Source organism: Haliaeetus albicilla, chromosome 20 (assembly GCF_947461875.1).
Source record: "Haliaeetus albicilla chromosome 20, bHalAlb1.1, whole genome shotgun sequence".
Lineage (NCBI taxonomy): Eukaryota > Metazoa > Chordata > Aves > Accipitriformes > Accipitridae > Haliaeetus > Haliaeetus albicilla.
In genome coordinates, this window is record NC_091502.1 from 4,182,406 (window position 1) to 4,204,995 (window position 22,590).

Here is a 22,590-nt window from a genome sequence, read left to right on the forward strand (position 1 = left end):
AAACAGGTACTTGAATTTCTTTTCCTGCGTTCTCATTGCAAACTATGGGGGTTCTCTCACTGGCTATGAGTTTGGTGTTCCAACCAGCAGTCAAACAAGTGATAATTTGAAAAAAAAAAAAACCCCAAAACCAAAAATCCCCACCAAACAAATTGCTTCTTATCAGAAAGGCAGAGTACAGTTTGTCAGCCTTTTCAGTGGTGCACACAAACCTAGAATGTTTTTATGATATCTGTCTACTTTGTTGCTAAATTACTGGATCACTTGCATATATAAAAATATATCTTTATAGGTGCATATATGATCTGAGAAGCCTTAACAATACCATTTGTCTTGCTAAAAATCCTACAGAATGAAAAGTAGTAGATTTTTCAAATTTAATACTATTATATCTTTTGGGTCCAGAGGCTCCTGTTCTGCATGTTTTTGTGTGCATGCTTAACTTATTATCAATGCCATCCTGGTACAGTACTGATGCCGAAGAACTTCAGCGACATAGAAAGAACAGTACTTTTTTAGTGTAAGCCTTTACTTTATCCCTATACTTAGAGAAAATATGAAGATATTGTTTTAAATAAATGCTTTGTAAATGTAAGGGATAATTAAAAATCAGAAACTAGTTAAGAAAAGCTATAGAACTGTTAGGGTACTCCAAACAGGGACAGCACTAGTGAAAAGGAGGCTGTTGCTTCAGTGAAGTTCTAAATGTTGAAATGCATTTCCATGAAATCATCACAAAAGAGAATTTATTCTGGAGATACTTCTTAAATTTTCTGGTTTTATTTTGCAGTATGAATACTATCCACCAGATACCAATTTTAAAATGCTTTTTTTTATAAATGCTACAGAATTATAAAAACTGAGGGCTTTGATGCATCTGACTTTAAATATATTAAAAATAAAGAACCATATTCTTAAGCTTATTGGGTTTTCCTGTTGGTGAGAATGGATCTGGCTGTACATGAAGTCAAACTTTTATTGAACACAATTCCATAGAAGCCAAAGTAGGACAAGAGTAAAACATAAAACAAGTTCAGTATTATTCAAGAATAGTGCTTATGATGTCTATAATATGGATATTGAGAGCAGCAAGTGTATTTTTTTCTTCTGAATCTTTCAGCAGAACTATTATTGTTGCTAGCACAACCTCCTGTACATGGACAAAATTGGGTTTTCCTCAACGAAGAGAGTCCTGTGTCTGAAGAATAAGAAGGTAAGGTACTTGAGATTATATTATTTCAGCGAGCAGTTAAAAGTAATTTCAATGACTTGTTACGCACACAAATACACAAAAATACTTGATTTATCATGCATCAAGAAGTCTCAAGTGGTTTATATCAGTTTGTTTGTTGTTTTTTTCCTTTTTATCTGATGGGTGGAATTTCTGAAAGTATTCAGCTCTGCTTTCTAAATGTGTTTTCCCTGAAATCAATGAGCTGACCTGAGTGGGAATAAAGGTTGGTTTATCTTTAGTGAGACAAAGTTAAGTCATCACTAAGTGATTTTGAAATCCCATCCTTGAAGTACTAGGTCTTTGACATTCAGTGGGATGAGAATCTCAGAACAGACTGACTACTGGGGACTCCCAAGCTACAGTTCAGGTAAATAACTTCTTTGGAGGAGGAACTTAAAGGTTTCTTCTTTTTTGAATTATGATAATTAAGTAGCAAAGGGTGCAACTTAAACTATAAATATTTTCCACTTAACATTTACATTTTAAACAGATATGCCTATATTTGTGAGAGGATTTGTTAGTTACAGTTTTGAGCATTATATAGTTAGCTAACCTTTCAGCAGTACTGTTTCTAAAGAGGACTTCTTTACTGGCACACAACATGAATGTCTAGTTCTATTCCCAGCCACATTTTTATCTTGTTTTCCAACATGTAGCTATGAGCGTATAGCTAGTTCAGCTACTGCAATTTCCATTTTGCAAAGACAGAGATGTCTTGGTAATGCATGCATAATTTAGAAGTAACAGCTTCTATACTGGAATAAGTGTTGGGGGCTCTGTTCAAATCATGGTTTGTTTCCTGCTCCAGCTGGGCCCCACGTTCTCCAGGGGAAGGGTAGCTCAGTTGTTTGTGTTGCAACAGCTCAATGCAGTTTGTAACCTAGCACCTTAAAGTCACCTGGAACTGGTGCTGCTTCGCTTTATTTCTGCTCTTGGAAAGTACAGTGGTGCAGCAGGTACTGCTGCCTCAGTAGTGGAGGCAGGAAACTTGGAAAGTAACAGGGTGTGCAATGGGAATAGGAACTGTTATGGCCATCTCCAGTAATCTTCCCTAGTTTATCACCCAGGGTCCTCTTTCTGGTTTGGGGGGGGGGGAGGTAGGTGGAAAACAGTTCTGTAATTTATAGAAAAAAGAGCAAGAAATCTTCCTGTTTAAAAAAACAAAAAGTTTTTCTTCTGCATTATAGTGTTTCGAAGAGAAAACACTAAAGCTTTGGGGATTTTTTTTCTTTTTAAGACTTACCCAATTTCAATTATACTTACTTCCTTGCCTTCTTCAGAAACAGATACTGTAAAAGATCAGTATTTTGAGATTAAGATCAAGAATAAAAATGGAGTGTTATAAGAGGAAAAGATGACAACAAATAAAAAAAATTTATGTATTACCTTTTAAAAATATTTAACTTCAGTGAACCATTAACATCAATGAGATATTTAGGGTTTTCTATGTTCAGTTCTATAGGCAATAGAGACTGTGAGAGAAACAGGTGCATCTAAAGTAGATCATCTGGTTTAAGAATGTAAGCAACTATTCCTGCCAAGCAATTGGTTAAACAAAACTATTAAAATGCAAGTGTTTTCATAGTAGCTCTCTAATTTAAGTGGAAGAAATATCACATGCTTGTAGCAAGTTGCATGTTTCTTCAGGCCTGATGAAAAATACAGGTCTGGGGTTTTTTTTGCCCTAGACAATTCAGTAATCCCTGTAATTCTTGTCAGAGGCATACTAAACAATTGGGGGCAAATTTCTGCACCTCTTGAATTTGTAAAGTTATATAAAATCTGAGCAACAGTTACTAAGAGTTCTCAATAATTTAAAAAATTCACATAGCAGACAGAACATTCAATCTTAGAGAAGTGGTGTATTTTAAGAGAAAGTTCATATCGCTGTAGGTAAGTATGTGCCATTAACACTGTAAATTAGAAGCATGGTATCTGAGCAATATATAAGCTGTGCACATACCTCTTTTTGTGCATAACACATTGGTGTTTTAATATTATGGAGTATCTTTGTTCCATTCCTCTTTGGAACACAATTAGCTTCCTCTCCCCTGTCTCAGAGAGACATATCTTACCTTGCTTTTGGGGCTTGTGATCCAAGAGTGTCTGGGAGAGGGCTTGTTGGCTGTGAAAGCTGATGTATAGCTTACCTTAGGGCTTAACAATGATAGCAGGACTGGGTACCACCCCCACACACTTTGCTGGTTTTGGTTCTCAGCATCATGACATTCTTTTGAGACCAGGCCCAGAAATTTGTTGTCCTGATCATCAACATCCAGCTTAAATACTCTCTTCTTGGATCCCACCATTTTAATGTTGTCATATTGAGCTGGTTGGTTATGTTTTTGAAGAAGACAACTCTTCTGCCTTATCTGCAATACGGCTATGGGAGTTTCAGGGTTTTCCAAGAGAAAATGTCTCATTCCTCACATGCTCACCAAGAAGAGGTGACAAAGCCTGTGTAGTACCTTGAAGATTAAGTTCATTATCCTACTGTGGAATGGGTAATTATGTATGTTATGGAATACCATCTTACAGGATACAAATACTGTACTTGCTATCAAACAAGGACTCCAATGAGTACATCAGAGAGGGATAGTCAGTGACTTGAATTTCATTTTCTGCTGCACTGTGAATACAGCAGTCATTTAGAGACCTGGCTTTGGGACTCCAGATACTTCAAAAGGACAGTGGTTCAGCTGAAGACACTCTTAAATTAAGGGGCAAAGTATTTCAGTTTGTAGATGGATGAAGTGCCCTCTGCTTTGGTTTAATTAAAGACCGTGGTTGGAGACTTATCTGTTTGCTAAGTTCTACCAGTTGTTTTCATGACTGCTTCTGGGATTGATTTACTATCTAGCTCATCAGTGAAGATGATCATGATTCTTTAAGCAATGTCTGTCTTGGCCTAGCCTTCTGCTTCTGAACAGCAGGTGAGGGTGTTTAGAGTCTGACCTGTTTCTGCTATTGCCTTTTCTCTCCTCCACTTTTAAAGACAGTGTCTTTCATTGCAACTTGCTGTGGACTAACTTCCTACTGGATCATTTAATCCTGGAGACATCAGTTGTTTATGTTCCTGCCCTCCAACCTTGTTTATCTGACTATCCTTCACATAACAAAGGGTAATGAATAGAATCTTATACCTCTTAGGGGCACAACATGGGGCCAGAGGCAAGTGCTATGTGGAGTAAATTTCCTAGCCATGTTTTATTTAGCAGAATATATATATCCAAGATTAATCTCACCTTAGTAATAAAGAAAGGAGGACCTCTGAGGATTGGAAAGAGAATCTTGTCTGAGGGATCTGGGGAAAAAAGCTTTGGAATCTCCAGGAAAAAGAACTATTTTCTTCAATTCCGCCCCCCCCCCCCCCCGAGTCTATTGAAAAAAATATCCTATTGTTAAAAAATTCTGCATGTGTCAAAATAAGCAGTAAAGTTGATTTAAAAGTAATAAATTACAGCATTGCATCCTTCAAGATGCTTTTTGTAAGTAACAAATATTTTTTATGAAGTTACTTTGTTACAGAATTTCATAGCATTGAGAAATTACAATTCCTATATGTGATAGACTACATTTACTGGCAGACCCTTAAAGTGCCCTGTTAACTATTTGTAATGAGATAATCTCTCTATATAGAGATGTCATGTTTGTTTAACAGGATTTTCTGTATAAGTGTGCCCTTTCCATTTATTTATGACAGGGTGATACTATTACAAGGATTGATTCGTTGATTTTTAGTTTCAATTTTTTTGTTCTTGCTGAGGTTTACCAACTAGCAAACAAAACCCCCAACTTTTAAGTGCCTCAGTTTGCAACACAGATCCATCCCTAAGATTAGAACAAGTTTAAGTTATAAAAAATAAATAATTTACCTTTTTTTTTTTTTAATATAAAATAACTGATATACCTGTCAGTACTTTCTATGTGCTAGCTAGGTTATGGTCAATACAGTTTTTATTCTTAATGAAGCACATACAAGTCACCTTTGATAAGCAAGCTAATTGTAGATATTTCACTTTATCTGAAGATGTCTGGGAGCAGGGATCTTATTTTCAGGGTAGAGGGAGACAGGGAGACAAAAACATGCATATATGCATTTATCTGGAGTCTGGTTTGGAAGCTATTGTAAACCAAGACATAAGTAAGGAGGAAAATGCATTCTTGTTTTATCAGGTGATTCTGGTGTCTCAACAGTTGTCTGGGAGATACCATTCATAGTGTCCTAAGGGGAACACACTGGTTAAAACATTTTATTTTTTTTTAGCTCTTTTCTCCTTTAAGGAATACTTGGGGAAGTAAATAAAGTTCATCCCTTTAGAAGCAAAAAGGTTGTTTTTTTTACCAGCGCAGCCTGAATTTGCAGATGCTGTTTGAAACAACCAAATAAAGTATAGACAGTGGTGGAAATACTATTGTGCAGCTGAACTAAAGGGATTTTGCTGGATAACTACTTGCCTGTTATTGTCATTGGCAAGTCAGAGATAATTTCCAAAGCTGTAGTCTGGCTGAGGAGGAGTAATTGCTTTTATGTGTATTTTTCAAGCCAAAACACACATTTTGTTTTTACCAGTGTTTTTACTCAGATTCAAAATTATCACAGCATTGTTGCTGAAAAAAAAGTTATTTTTAAAAGAAAAAGTATTATGAATAGTGACACCTGAGTGGCACACAGAAAACTCTTGTCAGCTGAACTCCTGACAGAATCTGGCAGAAATTCAAAGTCTGGTTTGTCTCTAGTAATTCCATTAACATTTCAAAGGTTGACAATGTTCTGGGAATTACACGGGAGGAATTATTTTTTAAGTTAAGAATTAGTACTCTAAAGCCTTGCCTGTGCTAGGAATATTGCAGCTATCTTTCAATAGGTAAATGGACTATATCTGAGACCCTAAGTTCTCTATCAGACGTTTTGCTATTTTATCTGTACTGGCGTAATTAAAGTATCAGCCATCTTTTCCCATAGTGTGAACAGAGCTGTATCAGTGTAAAACTGTATATATTGGTAGCTTATTTCCGCATAGAAGGAAACAACCTAGGAGGGCTGGCCCAATTCCAGAAGTTGTTTTTAATTATATTGCGGTTGCTATGCCTCTATAAACTATTTGTGTTGGAGACCTTATACCAGAAGAAGGTGACTTCATTCTAGTTTATTTGCTTTTATCCATAGAGCCCCATAAAAAGTTACACCACTTCAGTTTCATAGGTTCGATTTGCCTTTGTGGGCAAACTTGCCCTTTACACAGACTTATCTCCATCTATGCTAGAGAATATAAATAATGACTGGTTTGACAATAACAATGCATCTTCCCTTCTGATATAAGCCTAATATTTTCAGTTAATACTAGAACAACTACAGTTTACTGTGAACGGTTAGAATATTTCCATCTGGCTGCGTGCACCAGAGCCTATAGAGCAGCTGTCCCCACCCCAAATCCTAGCTTAACTCTCTGTTGTTCAGTATGGAACACAATGTTTTATGTACTCTGATCAAACTTCCGACTGCTGTTTTATAGATCAGTGTCTTGCCTCGCTTTTCTGCTGTGTAAATGATCTGTAAATGACCTAAGAAAGAATTAAGAAAGTTGAAGCCAGAATATCAGAACTTGGATCACTTGCAAATAAGGATGATCTGCATGTGCTTGTTCTATAAAGATAATGTTGAGCAGATTCAGATAATTTATGTTTTAAAGCTACAGGCAAGAGAGAGCTCCTGATCCCATGTTAAAAGGAGGGGAGGGAATTGTGATGGGCAAAAGAGTGAAAAAACAGTACAACCCTGCTGCTCTAAGCCGGGGAGCAGTAAAAAAAGGACCTAGTCAGAGACTTAACTAGCAGGAACAGAAAGAGCCAAAAGCCCAGGACCTTTGAACAGCATTCAGAGAACATTCACTAGCTTTAATTAGCTGTTCTCTGTCCTGTGCTCATTGACTGTTTGTTCCACCCTCTTTCTGTCTATTCTACCTCTTCACTTCTGCTTCAATCCTGCTTAGTTCATATGCTTCCCCCCAATCTGCCCTCCTTACTCTGTATCTCCTTCCATTTTCTTTGCAAGCAAAAGCCACCCCAAAATAGAACTACTGTTACATTTACTACAATCACGCTGTTTGTGCTGTGTGTGAACTTTTCCCCCACGATGTCTTATCTGTTTAGAGTGTTGTTTTTTATATGATTGGGCACCTTTTACTGTTCTGTGTTTATGCGCTGTCCAGCATAATGGCACTTCAGTCTTCATTAGTCCTTAGAAGACCTTAAATATGATTACAAATAACATTCCTTTATCCGGCTTTTTTATAAGAAATCACTTCTACGGAAATGACTACCCTTAATGAGATGAGGTATATGAGACTTAAGATGGCAAGAGGAACTTTGCTCTTGCAGTTTTTCCACAGATGAACTAGTGATTTAAAAGTATAATGTTGTAACTGTGGTTATATTACAGTCCAGCATAATATGATGAACATTTCAGAACTAATTTTATATTGACTCTTGTTTGCATTGCACTTGCAGTGGTTTGCAAATTGTTGATTTGTTTTCAATGTTTTACAGCTTTTAAATTTGCTTTCTAGAAACCATTTTGGTAGGTGCGGGTTGCTTGTCAGAAATCCGTTCCAAAGCTTGAGTACAAAGCGAGCAGGTTACTAATGACGGATGTGAATGGATATCTTAAGGATAACAATGGATATAGCATGTTCAAAAGCAGTGGCGTTCTGGTAAGAATTTGCATGTAATTTATTAAACAGTACATGATAGTTCTCAGTAAAATGTGTTTGTATCTCTCTCTGAAGATTTGTCTGATTGTTTAATGAAAATTTCTTCTAAAATGTGAAAAGTAGGAGGATTGCTCTATATCGTGCAGTATTTAAAATTCTGAAACAGTGTACAACAACTTTAGTTTACTTAGCAGTGACTTCTTGCATATAAAAACAGTTAAAGTATCTTTTTAGAAAAGTAAGTTACTTTAGAGAAGTAGTTAGTGGCCATTTGTGGCTCACTGTTTGTGACCCTGTTTCTCTGAATATTTAGAACTGAATATTTTTGGATGGTCATTTTAAAAAACAGCTTTTTTTTTTCACTCAGCGTATACTCAGAGTACATTATAACTAACCTCTGGTGGCATATTTCACCACTACACATATAACTGTTCGAAAAGGCATTGCATCCAACTTTGCAGGAGATACGGAACACTTATGTAATTACTGACAAATTAATCATAGCTGGAAACTTTTAATCCTTGTATAGGTTAAAAAAAAGAAGTATAACGGCAGCATGCTAAGTTACTATACTGGTACTACTTTGTTGGAAGTTTCACACTGTTTAAATAATGTACACAATTAGAAAATGCAAGTAGAAACACCAGTGGAAGTTTTACTGTAACTACAGTATAGTAGAAGTGGTTCCTTTTAATTTAGTCTTTGGAATAGCTTAGGCCAACAATTCCTTAAGCAAAAATTCTTGTTTTCACCAAACCCAATTATGTTTTTATCCATGTATATACTGATTTCTTGAAATTCACAAAGAATTTGTGCCTCTGTTTTTCTTCTTGCTCTTTGAATGCCACTGGTGGTTGGTATTGCAATGGAACTGTTCTGGTAACAGCTGGTAGTTCTTAAAGCTGCTTCTTAAGTGTATTTTGAGGTCCTGGGTATGTATACACTATGTAGTAAAGAGCAGGACAGAGACTAGTGTTATTCTGATGAGCTGGTTTCACAGCTCAGGTAGCTGTTCCAGCAGCATGCTACTTCCAGTGAAATTAGGGTTTTGACACACCTCAAGAACTCTTTAATTTTTTCATGCAATGCTGAAAGCCATGGTGGCTCAGGGGCTGATTCACAAGCAGATTAGGCATTAATCGGATGGACAACGTTGGTCAGAGGGGTGGTGGTTAGTGTCTGGTAACAGCGTTTGGTCCACTTTGCACCCGTCAGAGGCCTTAGCCCCGTTGAGAGGCAAGGATGAGGAGCTCAGGCACATCGTTGTGCTAACACAGATACCTCTGTGGGCACCCGATGAGAGCAGCAAAACCGTAGTGTATCGTGGGGGGAGGAGGAGTACCAGCCTAGCTGACAGAATCCAGTTGCATGGTACTCGGTTGCACAGTATAGACAGGCACCGTAACTTAACAGGTACCTAAGGCAGCATTAACTAAAACAGAGTATCCTCACTAACATACTGGGAGAGGAAGTATGGAGAATGCCTGGTAGATGAATTCCCGAGAGGTCTGTGGCCAGACGCCAAAGGCCTGATGTAACTGCACAAGTTAGACCTGAAGAGATTAATGTAAGCAGTCTCCTCGTTTGAAATTAGATTGGTATGGAAGTGACTAATAGTGACTTCTATTTAATATCCCTTTCTGCAACACTCGGCTTTTCATTTTTACTTTCTAGGTGGGTGGGAGATAAAATCTGGCCCTCGAAGTGCTATGCACTCATTCCAGTGCCAAAATACAGAACACAAATCAGGAACTGTAATGTAAGGGCATACTAGGTTCCTCTAGCTGCACTGGACAAGTATGTGTGCTAGATATATGGATATAAGCTTAGATATCTGCTTAGATATATTTATAAGTAGTTTTTTAAACTGCTGTAACTCTGTAGGCTATCATAGTAACTTGGGAGGAGGAAGTTAGGCTGCTCATAACATTATTTTTCCCAGGCTAATCTTTCAGTCTGGTTCATTGCATGGCAAGTGTTTGGTTATTTATTTGACCTGTTTCTATTTCAAACCAACTTTTAGGGGGAAAAAAAAAGGGAGGGGTGAGCTCCTTTTAGTTTTAAAACCCCTCAAATTCTGAAGGACAATATCAATCAAGAAAAACCCAATTCACAGTTTCCATGTCATAGAGGTATCTTGTCTGTAGTTGCAGTAGTTATAAAAATTGAGGCTGGAGTGTCTTTTTCTGTTGATCTTTTCTAAGGTGACTGTACTGACTGGTATTGTTTCAAATAAAAACAGTTAAAACAAGTGATTGACTTGTAAAAGAGTTGACTGTCATTTAACATTTAATTCCTGTTTTGCTAAATAATTTTTTGTGATATTAACTTTATTTGTGACACTTTAGTAGGTGGAAGCCTGAGGGGGAAAATGTTATAGTTCTTTCACAATTCATTAGTTTGTGGATGTTTCTGTTATGTTGTTTCCACACTGAATGACTCATACGTTAAATGAACATGCCAGCCTAAAGGCATGCCCTCAATATTGCAGCCCACAGTGAAACTTGATGCCATTACATATAAAAATGTGGAAGATGCTCGTGCCCGTTTGAATCCTTGAGAAGTTTTGTGCACATCGGACATGTGTGCTATCAATTAGTTACTCAATGTACTTTCTTTCAAAAAGCTGTGTTTTACCATGTCTGATTGCTTTTTTTCACAATGTTCATTTGCTGAGTTTGTAGGCTACATCTGTCTTGTGAGCGTAAGTTGGAACTGAGAAACAGTGATTTTTTTTTTTTTTAATCTTTTTTTCTTTTTTTACAAAGTGGCACAGTTTCAGTGTATTCATTTCTGGACTATTTGATGAGAGACTATAGAAGTATCTGCTTTGCATTGCCACCTGTGTAGGTTTTTTTAATGATTTAAACAGATTCAGAAATGCTTTTATTTGGGAAGTTGATAGCACAGATCTAATGCTCTCCATATTGTGAAAACACTAATTAGAGTGAACCAGTTGGCCTCTGGTTATCTTAGCTCTCCTTGAATTTTGGCTTTCTTACCAATTTAATTTTTCCTTGTTCAATAAAACTGTGAAAGACAAAACAGATTTACCTATTGACAACATGTTACACAAATTATCACTTACATTACAGAAGCTTCAGACTGGAACGCTGCAAGAAGCAGGTCTAAAACTGGCCCAGGGTTCCAGTCCTACATTTCTTTAGTATCTGTAATATGGAGACAGATGTGCACTCACAGCAGCAAGATGAGAGGGAGGGTTTTGAAAAGTATGTGAAGTGAAATTTTTCAGGTACTGCTTTGAATCTTTAGGATGTCTGGGGTTTTTTGATGTGCTATATAGTAGTATTAACTCTAAGCCTGCACTGATTTGTATATTGAAAATATGTATACGGCTCCAGAATTTTTGTTCTCTGGATGAGAGACCTGTAGTTTTGGCAGGAGTAAGACAGATTGCTGTGATAGAATAGATACAACATATCATGAGTCTTGGCTTTTAAATAGCGGTCCTGTTCTACCATCCATAACATGTAGCGGAGGAGTTTATGCCAGAGCGAACAGATGCATTTATATTAAAGAGTGGTCTTCCCATACATTTTTCACTTAACACCACTCATGGCTGTACATGGTGTGCATGAGTTTTTCTGTCTGTGTTGCTCTTCATTTGCAGGAGGAGGTTGTTGATGCTCACCTAACTCTACTTCCACTGATGTAGAGTTTGTCTGTCCATCCCTTGTCTGGTTTGGGCTGCAAGACTGTAGACACATTAATGAAAACTATTTGCATCTATTAACAAAATTGATCACAATTTCCATAGGCAACACTGGAAGGCAGTAAAAGTAGTCATTTCAATCCTGTTTCTAATTCTCGCACCCCAGACCAAGTCATCTCGGGCCACTTAAGGATTGTGATCCTCACTAAAAGAGTATAAAAGGTATAAAGATGTAACAATAGTGCTGTTTCATCTTCAAGTGGTGTTGAAGTGTAGGCAAGGAGAGGCAGGAGGTAGCAAAGCGAAAATACGCCCGAAATGACCGCTCTGGCCGGGCTGGTGTGTTTGGGAGAACGGGGTGTAGATGCAGAGGGCTGTATCTCTGCCCTCTGTACAGCTGCGTTCGCTTTTGATGAACCCAAGTAGCAACAGCAAGCCAGAAAGGGGGAGAAATTCCATGTCTACGGGTGTAAGAGCTGCCTCACCAGACTGTTCTTTCTGCTGTTTTCTCTGTTCTGAGTCTTTGGCTTGTCAAGATCCTTCCTTCGTTTGCCGGAGGAGATCCTGGAATCTTACCGGTGTACGGCATGTACAGTTTTAGTCCTGCTCTCGCTTTCTTGCCTGTCCCGGAGCGGTTTTTCCTTTCCTTGCGCTGCGCCACGAAGATGCGCAGCTCGACGGTCAAGCGTAGGGGCTGAGTTTTGAGGATCTAATGGGGGTTTCACACGAGCACAGACAGGTTTGATGTCAGGTGCTGAAGGCGCTGACCTCGTCCCTTTCCCGGTGAATCCCTTAGTCCTCTTCTCCCCGGGTGGCGGTGTCACCCGTGGCTGCGCACAGCTCCGCCGGTCACCCAGCGCTCGGGGGGGCGGTGGTGGGGGGTTGTTGCACGTCGAGGACGCTCGACCGGCCTTAGGTTCTTCTCCCCGGGATCGACAGCCGAGTCCAGCGTCGCCGCGGGCCAGCTGGCAGCGCCAGCAGAAAAACCTCTGTCCGCCAGGGCGAGCGGGGCACGGCCCCGGTGACTCCAGCCAGCGGCAGGGCTGGGGCTGGGCGGCATTAGGACCCCGGGCGGCTCCTTCCCTTTTCCCGCCCGCCCTTGGCGGGGTGGGGGGGGGTGGGGGGGGAGCCGGGGCGGCAGCGCGCGGACCTTTGCCCGCCGCGCCAGCTGCTGCCCGCGGGGCGGGCGGGCGCGCCCCGCTCCCCCATTGGCTGCCGGCAGCGGGGCGGGCGGCGCGCCCCGCTCCCCCATTGGCTGCCGGCAGCGCCGCGCGCCGCGCTCTGCCCGGCCCCGCCGATGGCCGCCCTCTCCCTCCCGCCTTCCTCCTTGCGACCTCTGCGGCCGCGGCGAGTCCTCGGCGGGCTCCTCCGTCTCCTCCTCCGTCTCCTCGCTTCCCTCTGCCGCCTCCCTCCCGGCCTCTCGGGCGCAGGCTTGCGTCTGGGCGTCCTTGCGTTACCGGCCGGTGGCCGCTGACGGGCTTTGGTGGTGCTGGGAGCGTGCCGCGGTGGGCGAGTGAGTCTGGGCCGTGGGCGAGAGCGGAGGCGTGCGCCTGCCCGGGGAACGGAGGCGTGAATAATTACGGGTGAGAGCGTTTAACAATAGCGAGAAGCGTCTTGTTCATTTCGGGAGAGCGATCTGCACGACCTGCAAGACCACACGATAGAGACAATCCGAAAGCGCGCCACGCGAGTCGAAATAATTCTGTTGCTTTGCGTCGGTTTTCTTTTGCGCATATGTAGCATAAACTTAGGTCTCCCTTTGATGGATATACAGCGGGTTGTGGAAAACGGTCATCTTCGAAAATACGCTTTGGCTAATACTAAAATACCTTCCGTTTAATGCCTACGTGATATTCACAATGCAAGACAGGTGTTCCGCTCTTACGGCAACTGCTGCGTATCCTGCTGAACTCTTTGCAGTTTAATATTCAAAGCAAGACGTTAAGAATAAAAGGGTTCTGATCATTAAATGAGAATTAAAGTAGGGCAGAAGCTGATGCGTTATCTGACACTTGGCTTCTGTAGTGCTTGCCACAAAGTAATGGCTCTCTTAAACTGTACATTAATCATCGACAAGAAGTTCAGAAATGTCTGTTTCAGTGCAGAAACTTTTATTACCAAATAAATAGCTTTCATACTATTGGAATGAGCAAAGAAACGTCTTTAACAAGAAAGTCCATCCCATCTAAATGAAGTTAGTTTACACCTTCTCCCCCATGAGTTTAGTTTATTGCAATTGCCCACCCTCTACTTAAAAGGAAAAAAGCGCGTGGGGCAACTTTGCAGGTAAACATACAGCAAAGTATATTTCAAGTTATGTATATTCAGTACATATTTTCAAGCATATAATAGCTTTAGGAAAGCAAAACGTCCCTTTTATAAAGTGATCAATATTTGCCAATGGGGGGTGTTATAAAAATGATCGCAGGCAAAAGCTATACAACTAAAAGGCATATATCTGGCAAGCGACAATTCTTTTACTGACAAATTCACAGCCCATGTCATCTGCAAAACAGTAAGTTAAACAAGGGGAATAAATTTTATGTTCGGATTGCCTGGTGGTGAATGGTCTGCTGCTTTCAGAACGTAGATGAAAGGCACATTGCCTTTTGGGTTCAGAAATTGTATACTGCCTTTCTGCAACTGCTTGACTTGCTTTTATGCCAGACAGCTTTTCTGTCGTTGCAGACGGTAAGGTCTTCTCAGACCCACAGCTGTACATCCACTGAAATTCCCTTCTCTAACAGAACCAGTACCTATGCCTACATTCAAGTGTCACTGCACAAAGTTTCTGTAGCTCTTTAAATTTCTCAGTTTCCCTCGTTCTGGTACCAGCTGCATTCTCGCTATCCAAGAAAGAGTTCCCAGGCGATCTTTCTGGTTCTTTGTGCTGTCTGTATTATTGACCTTTTGAGTCTTCATATGTACCCTCTATTGTACTGTGTGATGCTTCAGCCATTTATTTCTGCCCCGTTTACCTGACCCAGCCACTGACTAAACCATGAAGCCCCATCCTTGTGTTGGGAATACTGGCAGCCTCTCCTTCCTGTTCCCCCACTATCCCCCACTCCCAGACAATATTATATTCTCTTTACCTTCCTAGACACAGTGGAAGGAACTTGGATGAAATACATGAAGCCCCAACATTATGCTAGCTTTTATTTTTTTTTCCTTGCCTATCTTCACAAAATTAAGACTCTTTGCTCTTTGAGAAAGAATTATAATTTTCTGTATGTCTTTGTAATGACTAATACAATGGTATAATGTGTTTTCTAGTACGTGCTGTGACAATATGCATTTCAAACTAAAGCAGGATGATCTAACCAAGCAGTATAGTGGTGGCATACTAAGAAATCAGTGCTTAAGCTATTTCTAGCTCCCTTGTTTGTGGGTGATCAGTAAGTAGTCACTTTTGGGAAGCTTTTTAGCAAGATCTATGATGAGAATCCTTGTTAAAACCACTTCAAAAAATTGGTAAGGGGAAAAATGTTCAATTTCAGGTCTTTGAAAAATAGACAAACTTCGAAGAAACTGGCTGTGATTGGAAATCAGGAAAATACATTTTATGTAGAACCTGCAGTGATGGAGAAAATGAGTTTATAATCATGCTGATTTTCATTTTTTGTGTATTTGCCTTTATTGGTTACATAAGAGCTTAACGTGTCCAAGCTTTGTTTCAAAATCTTCTATGACTATACTGTTGTTAATGAGCTGTTAATAGCATTTAATGCAAACCATGGGAAAAGTTACTGTGAGATCGTGAATAGAAGTTCAATAATGAAATCAAATTGCTATTCCTTTTTTTTTATTCATATGTTTACATAGGAGTTATCATACTGTCTTAAACCATCACACAGTTTCCTGTTTCACTAGTAAATATATCCCAGTGCTTCAGCTGATGTTAACTCCAAATAAGTTTCTTCCTGATTTCTTTATGTAGTAACTGGTTTGATCTATACTGTTGTTGCTAGGGTCACTGTATGTACATTAATAACTGAATTTCCTTGATAATCAATATGAATAAATTACATATGATGTGAAAAACATTTCTTTTGATAAGTCTTGAATTTTCCACACTTCGGATGTTTCTCCATATTTTTTTGTTGTGTTTTAAGGTAGCAAGAATAGAAATGTCTGATCTGGCCTCTCTAGAGCAATTGTTATTTTGTATGTCCACGCATAATACTCTTGATTTTAAACTTCCTAATTTCTCTTCATAGGATATTTTCAGTGTTTTTCGTTGTTCACATTTGAACCCTTTCCAGTTCTTTGGTATCCTTTTGGAGAAGGGGTGACCTGTACCTCGTGGGGGTTTTTTCTGGTAAGGTCACATCAGTGATTTTTATAATCCTATTACACTGGCTTTCTTCTAATTCTCTTCCGTTGTTTCAGCAGCCTGTTTTTTTTATTTTTATTTTGATTGTCGTGGTGTATTGAGCAGAGATTTTCACTAAACTGCTGAAGTGGTGCCCTGGTTCCTTCCTGAGGCCAAAGCATCTGGTGTTCTTTCCCATTACGACGTAACAGATCTATGGGATGACTTCCATTGAAGAGAGGCAGTCCTACCACCTCCCTTGCACCTGACACTGGCGTTCATATGCCCCAGTGATCCAGTGCATGGAACTACACCGTTTAAAAAAAACAATCCTAGTTTTACCAATAAAGGGTTGGATTTTTCCTCTTGGTTTGCTCCCTGAGCAGTGATGGCTGCTGCTGTTGTTGCAAGGAGAAGAGAGGAGCACATGGCAAAGGAAGGAGGAGGTAGAAGCATGGAATGTGTCCTTTCCGCAGGGATCTGCGTCAGATCAGCTTAACTCGTGTAAAACTATGCAGAGTTGTAACAGAAGTATTAAGATTGGTATAAATGCAGGATGGATGGAATTGTATATGTAAGCGTAAGGTGAAAGAGCGAAACAAAGGGTTAAAGAAATGGCCTGTACTGATAACGAAGGACACCGTTTCCAGGACACCATTCCCAGCAGTATCTGTGTGCCGCAGCACAGATGACTTGCCAGCGGAAGACCTTGCATCCTAACAGCAGGAGGATGGCAACAAGGTTGTAGTATATCACATACACCGTTCTTTTTCCTGTTAGCCAAACATGAGAAGAGACTGCAGGCAGACATTTCGGACTCGTATTCCAAACAAGGAAAAACAGAGGATGGGCAGCAATATGGCCCAAGATTTATGGAAGGTGAGGTAAGCAAGATCCTGAGGCAAAGGACGGTCTTGTCATAGCTGATGATTCCTGAAGGATATCCTAATGGATCTGCTAAAAAAAAATAGTTTTTTATTGCTAATTAAGAACAACTCCTGAAATGGAGCGAGGACTTGATAGCTGATGGCCCTTGTCCTCTGTTTTGCACATAAGTTATCCTGGCCAGACCATTTGGACAGATAAGTCTTGGTGCTTGTGATTAAGTGAGCATTAGAGTGTGAGTGAGTTAAATCTGTGGGAGAATAAATGTCAGTGGGTAACATCAACTTATCTGGAGATTTTGTAGGTAACTCTTACCTTCCCCTTGCCTAACACACTGAGTTTTATCACACCAAGTTCCCTACAGTTGCGCCTCTCATTTGAAACCTCATAAAACACAGACTGTATTCTCTTACGTTTATTTTAGTATGTGTTTGTTATCTATCATCATTTAAACTTGATTTGGCATTTTTGGGGTCTGCTTACTCATTTTGGTTAGATTAACAGTTCTGCATGATTCCGAGTAACCTAAATAACTGCAGATTTTATGCCATGGTACTCACCCCAGTTTCTGGATGATTAACAGCTATACCATATAACATAGGACCAAATCCATTCTTTTGAGATACTTTGCAGTTAACTCTTTGCCATTAATGAAATTTATTATAATGAAATCGATCATTTAATCCACTATTTTGCATTGTTTATTCTCATCAGGTTTTGATCTATGACTGTCTGTGTCTTAGGGGGTTTTTTTGTTTGTTCGCTTCAGGAGGAATTCTTCTCTTATGTCAGGCTTCAAAAGAACTTCTTTTCTGTTATCTGGATGAATAGATCTGGAGCAAGAACTAGATCATCATCAGTAGTAGTTGTTCTGTTCTGTTTTGTACATAATGCCTGACATGACTTTTGCTTGTCGTTTGTACTAGGATTAGATTTCCAAATTTGTGTGAGACCCCTATTTGATTCAGGTAAATTCTTGAAGCTCATTGTTTCTTCATAATGTTTTATTATCTTTTTACCCAGCAATAAGCATGTTTTTGGAGACTCAGAGATTTTCTTAGCATGTAAGGTACATCTAGGGATTTTACTTCCTTATTTTGGGCTTTAGGGACCTTCTTCATGTTACTGAAATGTCCTTTTTAATAGGGTAAGTTTAACAGGGAGGAGCGCGCATTGTGGGGCATGAACTTTTCATCTATACGAAGGGGCTCCTCATATTTCTTCCTTTTATCTTACCAGTCCTACATTTTACCATTTTCTCATTGATTGGTTCAGAAAATAGCTTATGACATCTGTCACACACATGACAAGGGTTTCCATGGTTTGTTTCCCCCATCCTGCTTCCCCTGCCAAAAATTCTGTATGCATCCTAGATCCACATATACCTTCCCATCGCTCTTATTCCCTTCTCTTTCACTGTGTTGAATTGTCTTGAGGATTTGCCCATCATTCACACCGGGGAGAAAACCAACTGGTGCTAGACATGACCACATTCCCGCTCTTTGTTATAGGATTAAGGAATTTAGAAAATAACAAAGTTAAACTTGATGCATAGCTGTGCACCTTCTACCTGGCATGCATGCATAATTCTATGATAATTACATGATCAGGTACTGTTTAATAAAATACTGTATAGCATTGTAAGACTGTTTTTGTATTATTGTAAACTAGTGTTATTTGGGCCAATATTGAAGTTCCTGTGGTGCTAGGCACCACACAAACATGGGCTGAAAAGATTATCTGCAATCCTAAATGTTTGCAGTGTAAATATAATACAGTTGAAAAGAGAAATTATACACAGATGAGAAGGGAAATACTAGGAGTTGAGGGGGAACATTCATACTTCAGGCATCCAACTTGTGTACCTAAATCAAAAGACTTATCTCCCTAGGCCATTTCCACAGCTTATCCAGAGACTCCTTCAGAGGACAGTTTGGAATATTTTAGGAGTTCTGTCATCAAAATCACTCTCAACAGGAGCCTCTCTCCACTTACTGTATAGGAGGATCTCTCTTCTACATCCTACACTTGCCTACTTTAGATACTTAAAAATAGGTGGTGTGTATATACCTTCTTATTGCACATTTTGCTCATAGGGGCATCTTAATAAACTGAATTTCAGAGACATCTTTGAAGAACAGGAATGAAGTATGTTTTCAAATATTTAAGGGAGTTTCCCGAAAGTGTAAGGTGTAAAACAGGAAAAGGTGGAAGAGGTTTGTTTGAAAATATAACATGTGGGTGAGAAAGGAGCTGGAAGCTGGACTCCTGACACTGAATGACAGGTGGGAGATAGGAAGCGAAGAGATTCAAGCAGCATCTCCAAATTTTTTTAATTTTTGTTTTTCAGTAAGATGTGGGAGGTTTTGAAAATGTTTTAGCCAAACACAAAATAATAAACAAATCCGACAGTATGATCTAACGGTCTTTTCAACTTTATGTTTCATGAAAATTGGCCTAGCTTCAAATGTGAGCAAACCACAGCTGGCTTCCTGGGATGATTAAGGAACAATAGGTACGGTGGTGATAAGCGAGGAGGGACCTTGAAAGTGAAGACAAGTAACAGATATTACAGGAGAAGTCAGGGAGAGCTGTGGAGACAGTGATGTGTTCTCCAGGCGATCGACTAGGAAAAGGGTCTCTGCAGCAGTTTTCTGAATGAATGCGAGTGAGATTAGGCTGCGTTTCTCAAAAGCAGAGAGAAAAATGTTGCTGAATCAAAATGCGGCGATGGTGATGATAACCTGATTGAATGCTTCAGCTGATTGGAAGAATTAAGAAAAATAGCATCTTGGAAACATTGCACTGAAAGTATCTGCAAATTATGAATATGAATCTTGGGATTTGGAGTAAATTCAGGATCTAAGGTGATGCTAGAGTTGTGTGTCTGAGCAATAGGAATGGTGATGGTGTAGCTGTGTGGCTTTGTGTGTGTCACCAGCAATTAAGTAATTCATATGAAAACCTTCAAGATCTGTCCTCAAATATAATTGTATTGTTTATTATTTGGAGTTCCTCACTCCTATGATTGCCTGCCATGTAGTATTGCTTAGAATATTTCCCCACCTGCCACCAAGGACTGGACGTTAATTGTTGAGTTTGATTTGTAATGTCGCAGTGGGGTGGCTCGCATGAAAAGGTGTGTTTTGTGTTTGCTTTCAGTTTGCTCGAGTCTTTTATAGCCAGGTCCCATACCAGCCGCAGTCATCCTTTCCTTCCATCTTCAGCATGTCCCAGAACTCACAGGTTGAGAAGGGGGACTGGAGAAAGGACAGAGGAAATAACATCTGTTCTTGGCGAATTTTCCACTGGTGTATAGTTGTATGGGTATGGTAGCAAACTGGTGTGAATTAGAATTGTTTCTAGGCTTTTCTCACTTAAACCAGAGATGAGGCAACTTTACTATCAGGGAGGCATAACCTGAAGAAAAAAAAAAAACAACAAAACCAAACAGCTTTTTATTTTCTTTCTTGTCATTTTTACAATAGATACATTTCCACCAGGTGTGGAAATATAAACCGTTAATGCATTTTTGCAAGAGGAAGAAGAAAGATTGGTTTAGGTGTCTAGCAGTTAGGTGTCCAGATTAAAATATTGAATTTTAAAATTGCCTTTCTTCAGAAATGTAACTCTTTGGAAAGGAATTTTATATTTATAGCCCTTCAGTAGTTTCGGGTTATTCAGAGAAAGAGCAGTGATGGCCAGGTGAGGCAGTAAATGACCTTTTGCATGCTAAAAATTTGTGAATTCGTGAGCAAACGCGCTTCACGGCATCTGCGGGCAAGAAGTGCAGTACGTCCGCGGGACGGCGGCGGCTGGATGCTCGCAGCCGGTGGGGAGAGACGAGGCGGGAGGTCGAGCATCCATCCCTCTGCTCCCGGCTGGGACCTCCGCCTGCACGCAGCGAGGCCGGGCGCTGCTGGGGTGCGCTTTCTGAGCGACAGACGGGCTTTAGTCTGCAGCTCTCCTGAGATAAAATTAACCAAAATAGGATACTAAGTGTGGTGTTACGGGTTCTTTAAGAGGTACCAGTTTCTGACATGTGTGTGGTATGCGAGTGGGAATTCAACATTGAAATGGAAATAAAGATTTTTATATCTATCCTGAGCCAACACCAACACTAAGAAGACAAAACCGTTACCTTCACCCACAGATTTCGGAAATCACATCTGTGTTGCGTATCTATGAGTCTCCTCGTATATAAGTAGTCTAATTAAAGTCCGTGTCACATCTTGGCAAAAAGGGAGTCTAAATGTCCATGTGCGTAGCAAATAGAAAACTGTATATGGTATTTTTTTTCCACCTAGAAATAATAACAATTTGAGTCCTTACCTCTCCATCAGTGTGATAGACAAATCAACATCTTTCAATGAATTTCAGATGTTTGTGTCCTCATTTATCTTGGAATAATTTTTAAAGTTATTATTTCTTATAAAGGATCTTGCTGCATCTTAAGCCATCAAGTGAGAGAAGTAAAAGTAATCAGAGAGAGTTGATTCTCCCGAACAATTTTTTTTTAAATTACTTTATTTGACAGTGTGTTTATATTCGTTTGTCTGGTTACATGCTGATCTCTGAAGGCATAACTACTACAGTAAAGGGAAGAACTGTATCATACTCCTGGGCAACCTCATGCTGCCTTTGGTCTGGCTATCTCGAAGTGGTAGTACTGGTGAAGTTGCAAGGGGCACTGATGGAAAAGGAAGGTGCGAGGTGCAGCAGAAGGCACGGACCCCTTTCTGGGGTGGAGTGCTGCTGCCCAACTTCGGGTGACACGATGCTCCATGGTGTAGCCCGTGGCTCTGTGTGCTTGTTCCGCCATAAACCTGATATCCCTGTAGTGTCTTCACTGCTGCTGTCGCACATTCCTGTTGTATTAAAGCCTGTATTTCGGTAGGCAAACCTCCGTACAAAGTAGACATTTTCTGGAGACAGTACGTTTTCTCATTGGCAATTGTGTGTGATACTAGGTGTATGCTACTGTGAGCTTTTATTAGTACATTAGGGAGAAACATCGGCATAAAAATTGGTTTCATCTCACACGCTGCCAAGCTAGAACTTCTCACAGCCTTCAGATAGGCATAACAGTGAATGTTTTTATAGAAATGACATTACTTTCTGTCGGTTTTACAGTGTTTTAAAATATGGTAAGATTATCTTATTTTAGTTTTTGCCACCATGTTACTAAGGGGCTAAAAATCTACATGTCTAGAAATGAAGCGCTGATGAAGATAAAAATATCACCTTTATCGATTTTAGACCGCTCTCTTTTATTTAAAATAATAAAACAAATTATATATAAATATGAAAAAGCAGCAGCACGCAGGAGGTGAGCAAACGCACTGCAGGTACTCGTGTCTGCCTGAAGGGGAATATGCTGTGATCAATTAATGCTGTATAAACCTCTTGATGTAAGATATCACCATAGCCTTTCCTGTAGCTGCAGTGTTTTGTGGTAAAAATGTAAACCTTGTCATGGTCTAGACACTCAGATTATTTTTCTGGGACTAGTTTGGTGTCTCTTTAATTAGAGCTGTACGCTGCGTTACCTGATTTCATCCTTTTTCTGTTTACACCTTTAGGCCCTAATCCTGCCACTGGATTTGTTCAAATGGACCTCAATAGCCGTGGGGCCTGGCTGAGTTGATGGGACTCTGGATGACTGCAAGTTTCTACTGTGAAGATCTGATTGTAGGCCTGAACCTAAATTTCTATTTTATTCCCCTGTCTATTTCCTTCCAATTCATGAAAATTATCCTACATAACAGTA

At 39.9% G+C, this 22,590-nt stretch overlaps 1 long non-coding RNA gene across 2 annotated transcripts in view; it reads left to right on the forward strand.

The window, feature by feature from the left end:
- LOC138690140 (uncharacterized) overlaps window positions 1-22,590 on the forward strand; it is a 44,182-nt gene that overhangs the window by 13,249 nt on the left and 8,343 nt on the right. The window contains exons 5-7 of one of the 2 annotated variants that reach the window (XR_011328938.1): window positions 1,142-1,213; window positions 7,804-7,947; window positions 22,403-22,511. This is a non-coding gene — a long non-coding RNA (uncharacterized lncRNA). Of the gene's footprint in view, window positions 1-1,120; window positions 1,214-7,803; window positions 7,948-22,402; window positions 22,512-22,590 lie in introns of both variants that reach the window. The other variant, XR_011328939.1, reaches the window with a different exon arrangement.